This window comes from Eublepharis macularius, chromosome 14, assembly GCF_028583425.1.
Source record: "Eublepharis macularius isolate TG4126 chromosome 14, MPM_Emac_v1.0, whole genome shotgun sequence".
In the NCBI taxonomy this organism is placed as follows: domain Eukaryota; kingdom Metazoa; phylum Chordata; class Lepidosauria; order Squamata; family Eublepharidae; genus Eublepharis; species Eublepharis macularius.
Genome location: NC_072803.1, coordinates 62,498,495 through 62,510,776, shown reverse-complemented (window position 1 = coordinate 62,510,776; position 12,282 = coordinate 62,498,495).

Genomic DNA, 12,282 nt, shown 5'->3' with positions numbered 1-12,282 from the left:
TAACCCAGGAACTATCCGTTGGAGCCTTTGTTCTAACAGCTAGGTGGGCTCTTCCACCTCAGGGCACATTTTACCGATAAAGGTAGAGCTCTGGCCCCATTCAAATCATTCACAGTTCCGGATCCATAAGCGTTGTTCCCTTGAGGTTTGCCCAAGCCTCTTGCTCCCTTGGCCAAGGATGCTGGTGTTTGAAGCTACCCTCTTCTCTGCAGACTGGACCCGCCCCCCTTCCAGGACAGGTAGATATACTTACTCCCTCTCTCTCTATTCCCAATCTCTGGCTACATTTCCTAGGACTCTGTGTGTGTAATTATTTTCCCCAGTAATTTGTGTGTATGTGCATTAAGTTCTTGTGTTCAATAAAAGTTACGGTTTGATATTAAGCACCAGACTCGCTTATTCTATTTCGGAAGGGACCTGGTATACACCGGTGATAGATCCCAGTTACCGCCTCTCGTATAGCTGTCTTCTTTGCTTCCTAATTCCCCCATAAATCATATTTATTGCAAGGAGACCACTTCCGGTAACATCAACTCTATATCTTGCTATCCAGGTCCCCACAGAATGCAGTGGAAATCTTAGATCGCTGCCCGACAGCTGTGGTGAAATTGTTGAAAAACAACAAACTGAAATTGAACCCAGACAAGACTAAAGTGATGCTTGTTGGGAAGGCAGAGGTCTTGAAGGATATTGTACTCCCCACTTTCGATGGAGTTTGTTTGACCCTCACTGACTTGGTTAAGAGCCTAGGAGTTATACTGGATCCAGTGCTACTACTAGAAAAACAAGTTAAGGCAGCAGCAAAAAATGCTTTTTATGACCTCACTCTTGCCTGGAAGATGGCCTCTTATCTCAACACAGCTGACCTGGCCACATGGATCCATGCTATGGTGACATCAAGGCTTGACTATTATAATGCACTATACATATGTTTCCCATCTAAGCTAACTAGGAGGCTCCAATTAGTGCAAAATGCTGCAACTCAACTGTTATCCGGAGCGACTGGGAGCATGAGCATCAATCCTGCAGTCACTCCATTGGCTACCTATCAGTTACCGTGCTCAGTTCAAGGTATTGGTTATTATATACAAAGTTCTTCACGGCTTTGGTCCGGCATACTTATGGGACCGCCTCCCTCCCTGTGTTCCTCCATGGCAGCTTTGCTCATCTGAACAGGGTCTCCTGCAGGTGCCAGGCTGCACACGGGTGAAGTCACCAGCAGCCTGTACGTGGGCTTTCTCTGTGGTGGCCCCTACCCTGAGGAATGGCCTGCCTGAGGAGGTCAGGAGAGCCCCCACTCTCCTGGTTTTCCACAAACAATGCAAAACTGAATTATTCAAAAAGGCTTTTGAATTGTAGGGAAGGGCTCTCAGATGCTTTGTTAATGAGTTAGGGACCATAGACTTCACAACTATGTTGCCTTACATATTATCTGTTGGTTTTAATATGTACTCCTATGTTCTACCTGTGCTTTATGTTGTCTAATGTCAATCGTAGAAGCGATTATGTTCTGTTCCAGTATTTTCTTCTACTTTGTATTGGATTCTTGCTAACACCATGTCTTTTAAACTTATATCTATTTACCCTATGGCATTGTTTATGGAAATGACCTTGACACTGTATGGAACTGTATTTGATACTGTATGAAAATGTACTTGATATACTGTATGGAAATGTACTTGATACTGATTGTACTAAGCTCTTACTGTGTAATCTGCCTTGAGTCTCAGTGAGAAAGGCGGACTATAAATGACATAAATAAATAAAAAAGTAAAGAATATTAAAATTACATTTAATATATATATGTGTGTATAAATGCAAAAGACAAAACAAATATAAAAAACACACACACACATACCAGGGAGGAGTCCAGTAAGAGTTTACTAGGGATATGCCAAACGAAACAAAAAAAGTCTTCAGACAGAAGAATCGCCCTGGGGAGGGAGTTCCAAAGTTATGGTGCCATGACCGAGAAGGCCATTTTTGAGATTGCCACCCATCTAGCTTCAGATGTTGGAGGCACCCAAAGCAAGGACTCCAAAGATGACCAGAATGCATGGGTAGTGTTATATGGGAGAAGTGTCTCCTGAAGGTATGCTGCTCCCAAGCTTTATAGGGCTTTAAAGGTCAATACCAGCACCTTTCATTGGGCCCAGAAGCAAACTGGGAGTTTGAAGATTCACGTGACATGGTCCCTACATCCTACTCCAGTCAACACTCTGGCTACAGCATTCCGTACCAATTGCAGCTTCTGAACAGTCTTCAAGGCCAGCCCTATATAAAGCACATTGCTGTAATCTAATCTAGATGCTACCAGGGCCTGCACCATAGTGGCAAGACCTTTCACACCCTGAAAGGGCTGCAGCTGGCTCACCAGCCAGACCTAGCGGAAGGAGCCCCTGGCCTGTTTATCCAACAGGAGATCCAAGTCCAGCACCACTGTTCCTTTAGGGGATATGCAATCCAATCTAGAACAGGAGGTATCCCGATTCCTGGGTCAACGTTCTCTACCAGTAGCACCTCCATTTTGTCGGGATTAACTTTTCTGTAGATTTTAAGTGTACCTTTGGCTTGAGTTTAGCCCAAATCCCAGATTTGAGGGGACGGTAAGGATAGGTCCTTGACTGAGGTATATTATTGGTGAATAATAGTCCATTCTGCATATGCTCAGAGGCATGTATGCTTTCTCATGGGCAAGATGCAGCAAGGTGGTGTGCAATGAATGATGAGAAACAAATACTAGACTAAATGAAATGGAGTGTTCCTTTTTCTCCTCCTGCTCCCATGAGTTCCCCCCACCAAAGATTCCTGAGGCAAATTTCTTTATGCAAATACTGGAGGCCGCCACAAAAGACTATGATTCTCAGATTTTCTACCTGCTGGGCCCACTTCACTGCTGACATTAAAGAGGAGCGGAAACAAACAAGAAAAATGCAAGGAACACAGGGGAAAAGATTATGGCTCAGGGCAGATGAGAATGAACTTGATCAATAAGAAGACAAGCACCCTGGAGCCATCTCGTGGCTGCCCCATTACCTATTCATTCCCAGAAAGTTTGCTGAAAAACTGCTTGCCATGTTCACATCTTTCCATAAGGAAAAGTGTTAGAGACTTTTTTTTTTAAAGGAAAAAAGTAGGGATTTCAGAGGAGGTTACAGTGGATTTCTAAGGGAGTAGTACCCACATGTGGCTCTATAGCTATGAGCCTGCCTGGGAAGCAGTTTACTTTCAGGAAAGGTTTATAAATACTATCAGCCTCTTTTTAAACGCCTAATTAATCTCCCTTTCAGCCTGTCCCAGAGAGACAAAATTTAACTTTCAGCCCAGAAGCAGGTGTTGGTAGATGTTCTAGGTTATTTTCGTCATCTAGAACCATTGCAGCTAACCTCTGCCCACACTTCTCACACCCACAGACAGAATGCACCCATTGCCTTTGCAACAATGATGGATACCCATGTCCTTTGGAGGACAGGCGACATTGTTTTCTGGGGTCCAAGGCACAAGAACACTCTGAGATGGCTTCTTCAAAGGAAAATGCAAAAACACCCATGGACTTTGAGGGGAAATATTTCAGTACATATTTAACACGCTCACTGAAATTGCCAGTAGAACTCTCTCTGTGCTAAGAGAAATAAACCATACTTTTCTTAGTCAAAAAGTGCCCTTTGCCTGCTGCATCTCTGTATGATTCACTGATAAGTCTGCCCAGGGCTTTTTTTCTGGGAAAAGAGGTGGAGGAACTCAGTGGGTTGCCCTCGGAGAAAATGGTCACATGGCTGGTGGCCCCACCCCCTGATCTCCAGACAGAGGGGAGTTGAAATTGCCCTCCCCTCAACTCCACTCTGTCAACTCCCCTCTGTCTGGAGATCAGGGGGCGGGGCCACCAGCCATGTGACCATTTTCAAGAGGTTCCGGAACTTCGTTCCCCCGCATTCCCCCTGAAAAAAAGCCCTGAGTCTGACCCTACCTCCAATTAGCCTCCACTGCAGCATTGTCTCCATAACTGGATTGGTGTGTTTACCTGCCCTGGGACATCAGGAAAAAAGCCTCATGGAGAAGCACACAGGGTAGAGGATGCTCTGTTACCACTACTAGATCTTACTTTCACATGCTCTACAAGAAAACTGTTTCAGATGTAAGAACAAAGGGTGCCTCCAACTAACTCAGAAAAAAAAATGAGTCGGTTGTCAGAAGTTTGAGGCATGGGAGTCCTCCTGACCTTTTCAATCTCTTCCAACCTCTCAGGCCACCCATTTGTGTTGGACATTTTCCCACTTCTGGAGTTATCGGTTTTGAGACGGAATATGAATTTGTAATTGGAGGTGAAAATGGATAGATAACAGCATCTTGCCACTGAACACAGAAAGCCTTCAGATGTAGAGGTCAAAACCTGTTTTCACATCCTTTTACTTTAGGGGTTAATAACATATTATTGGAGTACGGTGGCTTTTATGTTGCTTCATGAATTTATTATTAATTACATTTGTGTCCTGCCCTTCATCTGAGTTATGAATCTGCCTTTTTAAAAAAACCTTATAACAATAATTTATTTGTGGTACTGTTCATGTCCCATATATGCAATCTATTCTAAAATTATTTGTATATGTTATGAAGTGCAGAAAATAGATGGGGTGAGAGATAATTAGAAAATATCCTTATTTCCCTGTTGGGTACAAACAACCTTTGAGTTAGAATTGCCTTCAATTATCATCAAAAATAAAATACATGGAGATTTAGTAGGGGAGATGTCAGGTCTTGCCAGCTATTTTTCCCACGCACTTCACTGCATCACTCTGGTGTATGAGTTAAAGTTACTTTATTAAAGAGGATCATTGGTTGAAGTGACACAAGGTAGCAAAGTAAGGTTAATTATAGGGCAAGGACCCTTCCCCCAGTGGGAAAGAAAGACCATTAGGATTTTGGCACATTAAGCCAGGGAGCTAGGAGAGAGGGGAGGAGGGAAAGGATGAGCTCTGCTCAGTCTCTCAGGAGGTTGGTGCGGTCTTGGCTGGAACTTCAAGGCCACGTTCACAGGCCGGCCAGGAAATGGTAACCAAAACACCTGCAAGATAAGCAGCTAGCAACCAGTCAGCAAAACAGGTTCCCTTTGCATGTTCTCAGAGGTACACTGCACATTGCAACAAGAAATTCTTAACACATGGCAGATATGCTGGAGGTGTATCTGACAGGAGACTTGGTAAAAGATTTGTAAGAATGTTGAGGAAACTCCAAGAATTGTGATCAGCCCTGGTTAGCACTTGGATGGGAGACCACTAAGGTAGTCCAAGATCATTGCACAGAGGCAGACAATAGCAAGTCACCTCTGTTCGCCTCTTGCCTTGAAAACCCTATGAGGTCACAATAAGTCGGCTGCAACTTGACAGCACTTTCCACTATCACCAGTGTTGACTGCCAATGATTGGCAGCATTTTTGTACATGCACATTTTGAAAGAAGCCTGTTTAGCCAGCATTCCAGATGTTCAGTGATGAATAAAACTGCACCCGTGATTGGCTTATGTCTGATTGTCTCAGACAAACATGGTAATTTCAATCATCAAACATATTTGATGCAAAGTTCACACCATTCCTAGTTACCAAATGCTTTTGAACAAACAGATCTTTAGTGGTGTGCTCATGTTAATCCCAGTTTGGCACCTTTAGTAGAAAACAGCTCATCCCCATGTAATGGGGCCCAGTGGGGATATCTGTGCTACTGCTCAGAATTTTAGGGGACTGTTTTTGCAAACTAGGCTGTGCAAGCACACCTGCAAAGCTACCAAGCAAGGCTATAGGCAGCCCTCTAAGAAATTTCCTTGTAGATCTATCAAAACTTTTTGGCTTCCTCTATTGATGTGTTACTGCTACATGTCTGGAAAGAGCCTAGCTGCAGAACAACTATCAGAAAAAGTTGTATAGCCATATTGTTCCAAACAAAATCCTCCCCCAAATGAACAAATTTCATGTAATACCTTTTATTGGACTGGCCGAATTAGCACAAAATACTGTGCAAGCTTTTGAGTCCACCAGGACTCTTCATCAGGCTTTATGTTATAACCAGGCAATGTTGCTAGTTATAGCATGCTATGAATTTTGTTTTATGCTCAAGGCCAATTCTAGAGCATTTCAACAGAACACAAGGCAGATCCAGAAATAACCAAGTGACATTTAACAATCTTTAAATGTCAATTTGTGTAGCAGATAAGATTTCATTTCTGAAGGATAATATGAAAGGAAGGGATTGAATACCCAACAGCAGCCTCTGAATTGGGACGAGGTGAAGGAACCCCGTGGTTTCTTCCAGACAGGGTTTCTCCAAGTGAGGTATTGGACAGACAGATTAACTTTTCATGGGTAGCAGCAGCAGAGGGGAAAGAAGGGAGTCCAGTACTCTCCGCAACTGTCCAATCTGCCCATTGGTTCCTTTGTCCGCCGAGGGAAAAGATCTGTGTTGACAAATGGATGTTATTGAGGATTTGTCCCCCTGCTGTTAACTTTGAATGAACAAACAAAAAAAGACATTTAATAAATTCCCAGAGCCAGAATCCAGGAGGCCTGGCTTTAAAGGGGAAAAGAGAGAAAACACAAACCAAACTGATCAAGGCTGGCTTGAAGACAAGAAGTGCTTTCGGCTGAGAAATAATGGTCTGACGTTTGTCTCATTATCCGAAGGACGTGTTCCACATTACAGATGTGGTTTAGAGAACATCTGCAAGGCGAGGGTGACTGTGCCATCTAATGGAACTGGCCAGGGACAGAGTTGTTCCCTTCTGAAGGAACCAATCCCAGCTTGGGACCTCTGTTGCCAAAGAACGGAGGAATCAGGGCTTATGTTGTGACACTCATCCTACTTTTTGTTTCTGGTTAGTACTTCTATTTTTCTTCCGTAGGGGTATTTTGGACTTTTTGAAAAGTCCATGAGACCTGCTTTGTCAGAGACAACAGCAAAAAACCATGTGACGTGTCTGACAACAATGGAGCCAGTGTATTTAATATATAAAACACATTACACAGTAAAACACAATTCTAAAAAAGCAATTCATAAAACAATTACTACACTCCACATATACAATACCATTAATAAAGTTGCTAAACTACAGGTACCATAAATTGATAAAGTGCTGGTGCTACAAACTGCTACAAAAATTCATTGCACATATATATTGTTAAAGTGCAAGTGCATTGTAACAACTCAGCATATTCTTTTTTCACAGGTCCTCCTTGTATGCAACCGAGACAACAGCAGGTCTCCAGAAACACACGCGTATGTGAAGCATGGGAAGCAAGGCCTTTTCCTGCACGGCTTTCTGCTCTCTCCTGCTCTGAGTGCAAAAGCGGCATTAAGACAGCAGGAGAAGGTGGGAAACGACATATTTTTAATAAATAAACTTTGCCACCCCAGTCAGAATGAAGAGGCAGACACAGGATTTGGAACTAAAGGGCCACTTTATTAATACAACATCAACCATTAAATTCGGCAAGGGCAATCTAGCAGTACAGGTCAAGCCATAGGGTCACCCTTGGACCACCACCTTGACCTGTCTGGGGGAGCCCCACAGCCCCGGGTAGGAGCCATCCATGTAGTGGCTTTTCCCCGGCCAGCCAGGCAAAATGGTTCCCCCCTTCAAGCTCCTAAAGCCTCAGCCGTACAGCATGAGGGAAGGACTTGCACATGGGGTTCACTGCAGGCAGTCTCCAGGTGGTGGTAGCCGTCACAAGCATACCATCTGCTCCTGGTAGACCCCATTTCCCCACCAATGGGGAATTGCCAAGGGGTGCCCACCGGCCCGCTCCCTATCCCCAAACTCTCTCCTTCCACCACTGGGGCCAAGCCTCTGCTTAGGCCCAAGCACCCCACAGGTGGCCTAGTGCCCACTGGAGCCCTTGCCGCTGGTTTATGATGATGTCATTGCCAGTGAACCCTGTCACCTCTGTAGAGGTTGGCAAATCCAGTCCTTATCCTAAGATAAAGTAATTGGACTGGTGACCTCTATAGAGGTCAGCAAACTTGGCCTTCTGTGGAGGCGTGGCAAATAAATGCACAGACCCTCCCCCGCTGCCTCCTCCCAGGCTCGGTTGGTCATGTGCCCCACAGGGGCTAATGGGTCCCAAGCTTCCTGCCGCACCGATGAGAGAGCATTGTGGACCAAGCATCAACCCACCAGGCCCCCCGCAAGCCTGTAATGAAAAGCGAGCATAACCTGCCCAGTCAGATCATTACCATGCGGTAAATGACGAAAATGAGGCGAAGGCCGACCTCCCCTCGAACCATCAGGCCACTACTTGCCTGTGTGTTGCAAGTCTGTGTGAGCCTGAAAGGAAAGGGCTGTTATGCCAATATAGATTAAAATCATATGCCAATAATCAATACTGAACAATACTAGGCCTAGCTTCTGTATTCTCTAGATGAACTTTTAAACTTTGCATGAACTTTCAGTGTATTTTTTCTATGTGTAAGGTAATTCAACAGGTGTGCTTTCATCCTTTGACAATTAATTAAAATAGTGGACTCTACCGAGATAGATGTTCCTCTATCAGAGATTCAACCAATGGTGATCACCCAACTTAACTTTTTCTGACACTTCTCAGAGATTAATGGTTTTCTTTTGCAGTACTGACTATGACATAATTTTTTAACTAATTGGAAGGCTGTACTATGAAATTATGAATATTCAGTGAAGTGTCAAACCAATCATTATTTGTTTGTGCTATCATGTGAATAGACCTTAAATATTTGCATATGATTAGGTATATAATTGCAAACACAGATAGAATGAGCAGGGTACTGATGGAAGAGATCTCTTGGGAGAATCTAGGTTTCATAGAAACTTCGAGCAATGTTAAACTTAGGATTTATTAAGAAATGTTAGTGAACTTATTTCTTATTGCCTTTCTGTTGTTCTGTTGTTATAGGATTCATATTAATAGCCATTTATATTTTGATTACTTGCTTCATTAAAAAAATTGGGTGTATTTTCAATAAAGTGACACTCTAGATTGGTGTCTTTGTGTTTGATAGAGAGTTGCAAAGCAATATTGAACCCTATATAAATAAATGTACTGATAAACAGCTGGTTCAAAGAACTTATCTGTTTGACAGGTCTGAGTACTAACTGCTTTCGGCTTCCCCAGAGAGAGATCCATCTTTCTCCTGGCTAGTTGAAGCTTAGTTTTAGACACGGGCAATGGCCCATTACAGGGCCGTGCCCTGTGAACCAAGGTAGGAGCCAGGGTGAATGACCAGTACGTGGGACGCAGGCCGACCCCTCCTCGAACCATCAGGCCACTACTTGCCTGTGCGATGCAAGCCTGTGTGCGCCTGTACAGAAAAAGCTGTGCCCTTTGAGCCAAGGTCAGCACTCTCCAGGTGAATAACCAGGACATGAGGCGGAGGACCGCACCTCCCCTTGAGCCATCAGGCCACTCCTTGCCTGGGCCCTGCAAGTCTGTGAGCCTGAAAGGAAAACGGTATGCCCTGTGATCCACAGTCATCACTCACAGGTGACTGACCTGGACATGAGGCGGAGGACTGCACCTCCCCTCGAGCCATCAGGCCACTCCTTCCTGGGTGCTGCACGTCTGTGAGCCTGTAAGGAAAACAGCATGCCCTGTGATCCACAGTCATAACTCACCAGGTGACTTACCTGGATGTGAGGTGGAGGACCGCACCTCCCCTCGAGCCATCAGGCCACTCCCTGCTTGGCTGCTGGAAGTCTGTGAGCCTGTAAGGAAAACGGCAGGCCCAGTGAGACGAGATCATACCCTGCAGGTGAATGACCAGGAGCAAGGTGGAGGACCACACCTCCCACCTCCCCTCGAGGCATCAGGCCACTCCTTGCCCAGCCACTGCACGTCTGTGGGATCCTGTAAAGAGAGAGGGGCCAGGCCGTGATCTGCCGTAGCCATCATCTCCTCAGGTGCATGACCAGATACGCAGAGGGAGCAGTCACCTCACCACAGCGGCGGCACCCTGGCCAACACGGTTCTAGTTGGCCCCGTGAGTTGACAACTGCCATTAACAAAGCCAAGCTAATTCCCAACTGGCATCCTCTAGGCTCGAATGACTGCCCGAACAACCCCACGCTGGGCCAGCGAATGAGGGACTTCACCCTCCTGCGGCAATACACCGCACCCACCAAAAAGACATGAGGAGTAAGATATTCGACAACACCAGCCTCAACCTAAATCCGAACAATCACTGTTGGCTGGCACCAAACAACCTGCTGAATAATGGCCTGAGGTCCGTGGCTGTGGCCCTAGAGGTTGCCCCGTACAAACTGGGTACTGAAGCACCGCTATCTCTGAAGCACCATGCCGGGGGTGGTGATGGAGGGTCCTACATGTCAGGGAAGTGGCCACACCCTATTGCAGGGTCTCCCAAGGGGAGGGCCCCCCTGTGGCCCCATGGTCTCCATGACTGCTCTTTACGTTTGTCCCAGTTGCCAACAAGACCGTCCAACTTCATGCCATGCATCGGAAAGGCTACCCCTGACCACTCCATAAGGGATTAGGCCATAGGAAAACTGAGCAGACAACGGAAACAGAGAGGTGTGAAATCCGGGCGTTACTTGCTAACTGAGGAGAAGAGCTGATTCAGATCAAAGCAAATCCAGAGGCAGGGCACCCAGTTGGAAGAGCCCAGCCTGTATTGGATTGGGCCCTGAATAAAAACGCCATAGCAAAGAGCCCCAGGTGGGGCTAGGAGGAGGCAAAATGCCAACCCAGGGTTGCCGTAGGCCTTACTAACCTCTGTACCCTCCCAGACCTCCCAGTCAAAGACTGTGTGCACGTAGGGCAAGACTGCCCTGGGAGGTTCCTATGCCAAACAGGCCTATTGGGGATTATGCTCCTGCCCCATGAGAGGACAGCACTTGATTTACTGACCACATAGGCTCAGATGCCTTGCTAATGGGTAGGAAGCCCTGGGATGTAAAGCCCTGGGATGTATAGCCTAAACATGTTAATAATGTCATAAAATTAACCGTTGATTTATATACCACCCTCCAGGACACTCACTGCCCACTGAGAGAGTTTAAAAAGTGTAACTGGGGACCAAGCCTGACCAGCAAGGCTGCATGGGCCCTAGCGGAAAGGTATCTCAGCCAGGGCCCACGGGCCTGCCCTCAGTGACCACAGGCTCCCTGCTACAGATACCAGCCCAGTTTACCCCAACAAACTCAGTACCTGACAGCACATTCGCACCGCAGTCCCACACCCTATGGTCTGGGATCCACTTCCCAAGCAAAACATAGCAAATGCCCCCATTGTTCCCTTAACCGGTGGTTACACTCCACTGTTACCAGCACAAGCTCCAACTACAAACCTGCTTTGGCCATATCCATGTCATCTTCCCCTGTCACTTCACAAGAGGCTGTGTGCCGGACTTGTTGCCGACGGGGGCGCTGGACAATCCCCCTCTGCCGGATGGACTTGACTTCATCGATCCACTGCAACCATCCCAGGACTGGCTTATGGCAGACTAGCCCATCTCAACTGCTGCCCGTCACTTACGGTAATCAAGTCAATCAGGGCTTTTTTTCAGCTGGAACACGGTGGAATGGAGTTCCGGAACCTCTTGAAAATGGTCACATGGTTGGTGCCCCCCCCGATCTCCAGACAGAGGGGAGTTTAGATCACCCTCTGCACTGCCAGTGTGGAGGGCAATCTAAACTCCCCTCTGTCTGGAGATCAGGGGGCGGGGCCACCAGCCATGTGACCATTTTCTCCTAGGGCAACCCACTGAGTTCCACCACCTCTTTTCCCAGAAAAAAAAGCCCTGATGTCAATCAGGTCCACTGTGACCTCAGCATGACCAGATTACAGCAGCCTAGGCCAGATCCACTACCGGCTGTCAATTGTGCGAATCTGGTAGAAAGATCAGATCCACATCTTAGACTTCTGTGCTATGCGTGACAGCTTTGCAGGTTTCAGCAGATGCAGCAACACAGCATGCCTTCAGGTAGCATGAGTGCAGTGAGTGACAAAACTTAAAAACAACCCTTTAGGCCTACAAAGGCTGCAAAATTGAGCAGGGGGAGGGGGGCAGGTGGTTTAACCAGCCACGACCCTGGGACTATAGATCCCTGGTAAGCCAGTAGCAATAATATGTGAAGCAATCCACCCTTCAGATGACTGCAAGCCTCCTCCCCCTCCCCCCCTGGCCTCAAACAAGCCTTCTCTGCTGTTGCTGTAAGTACTCTCTCCAGACAAAGTAGAACAATGGGGTGGGGAAGGTCTAGATAGGCTGGAAGCCTGCAAGGGCTGGGCCAAATCCTGCCTCAGCC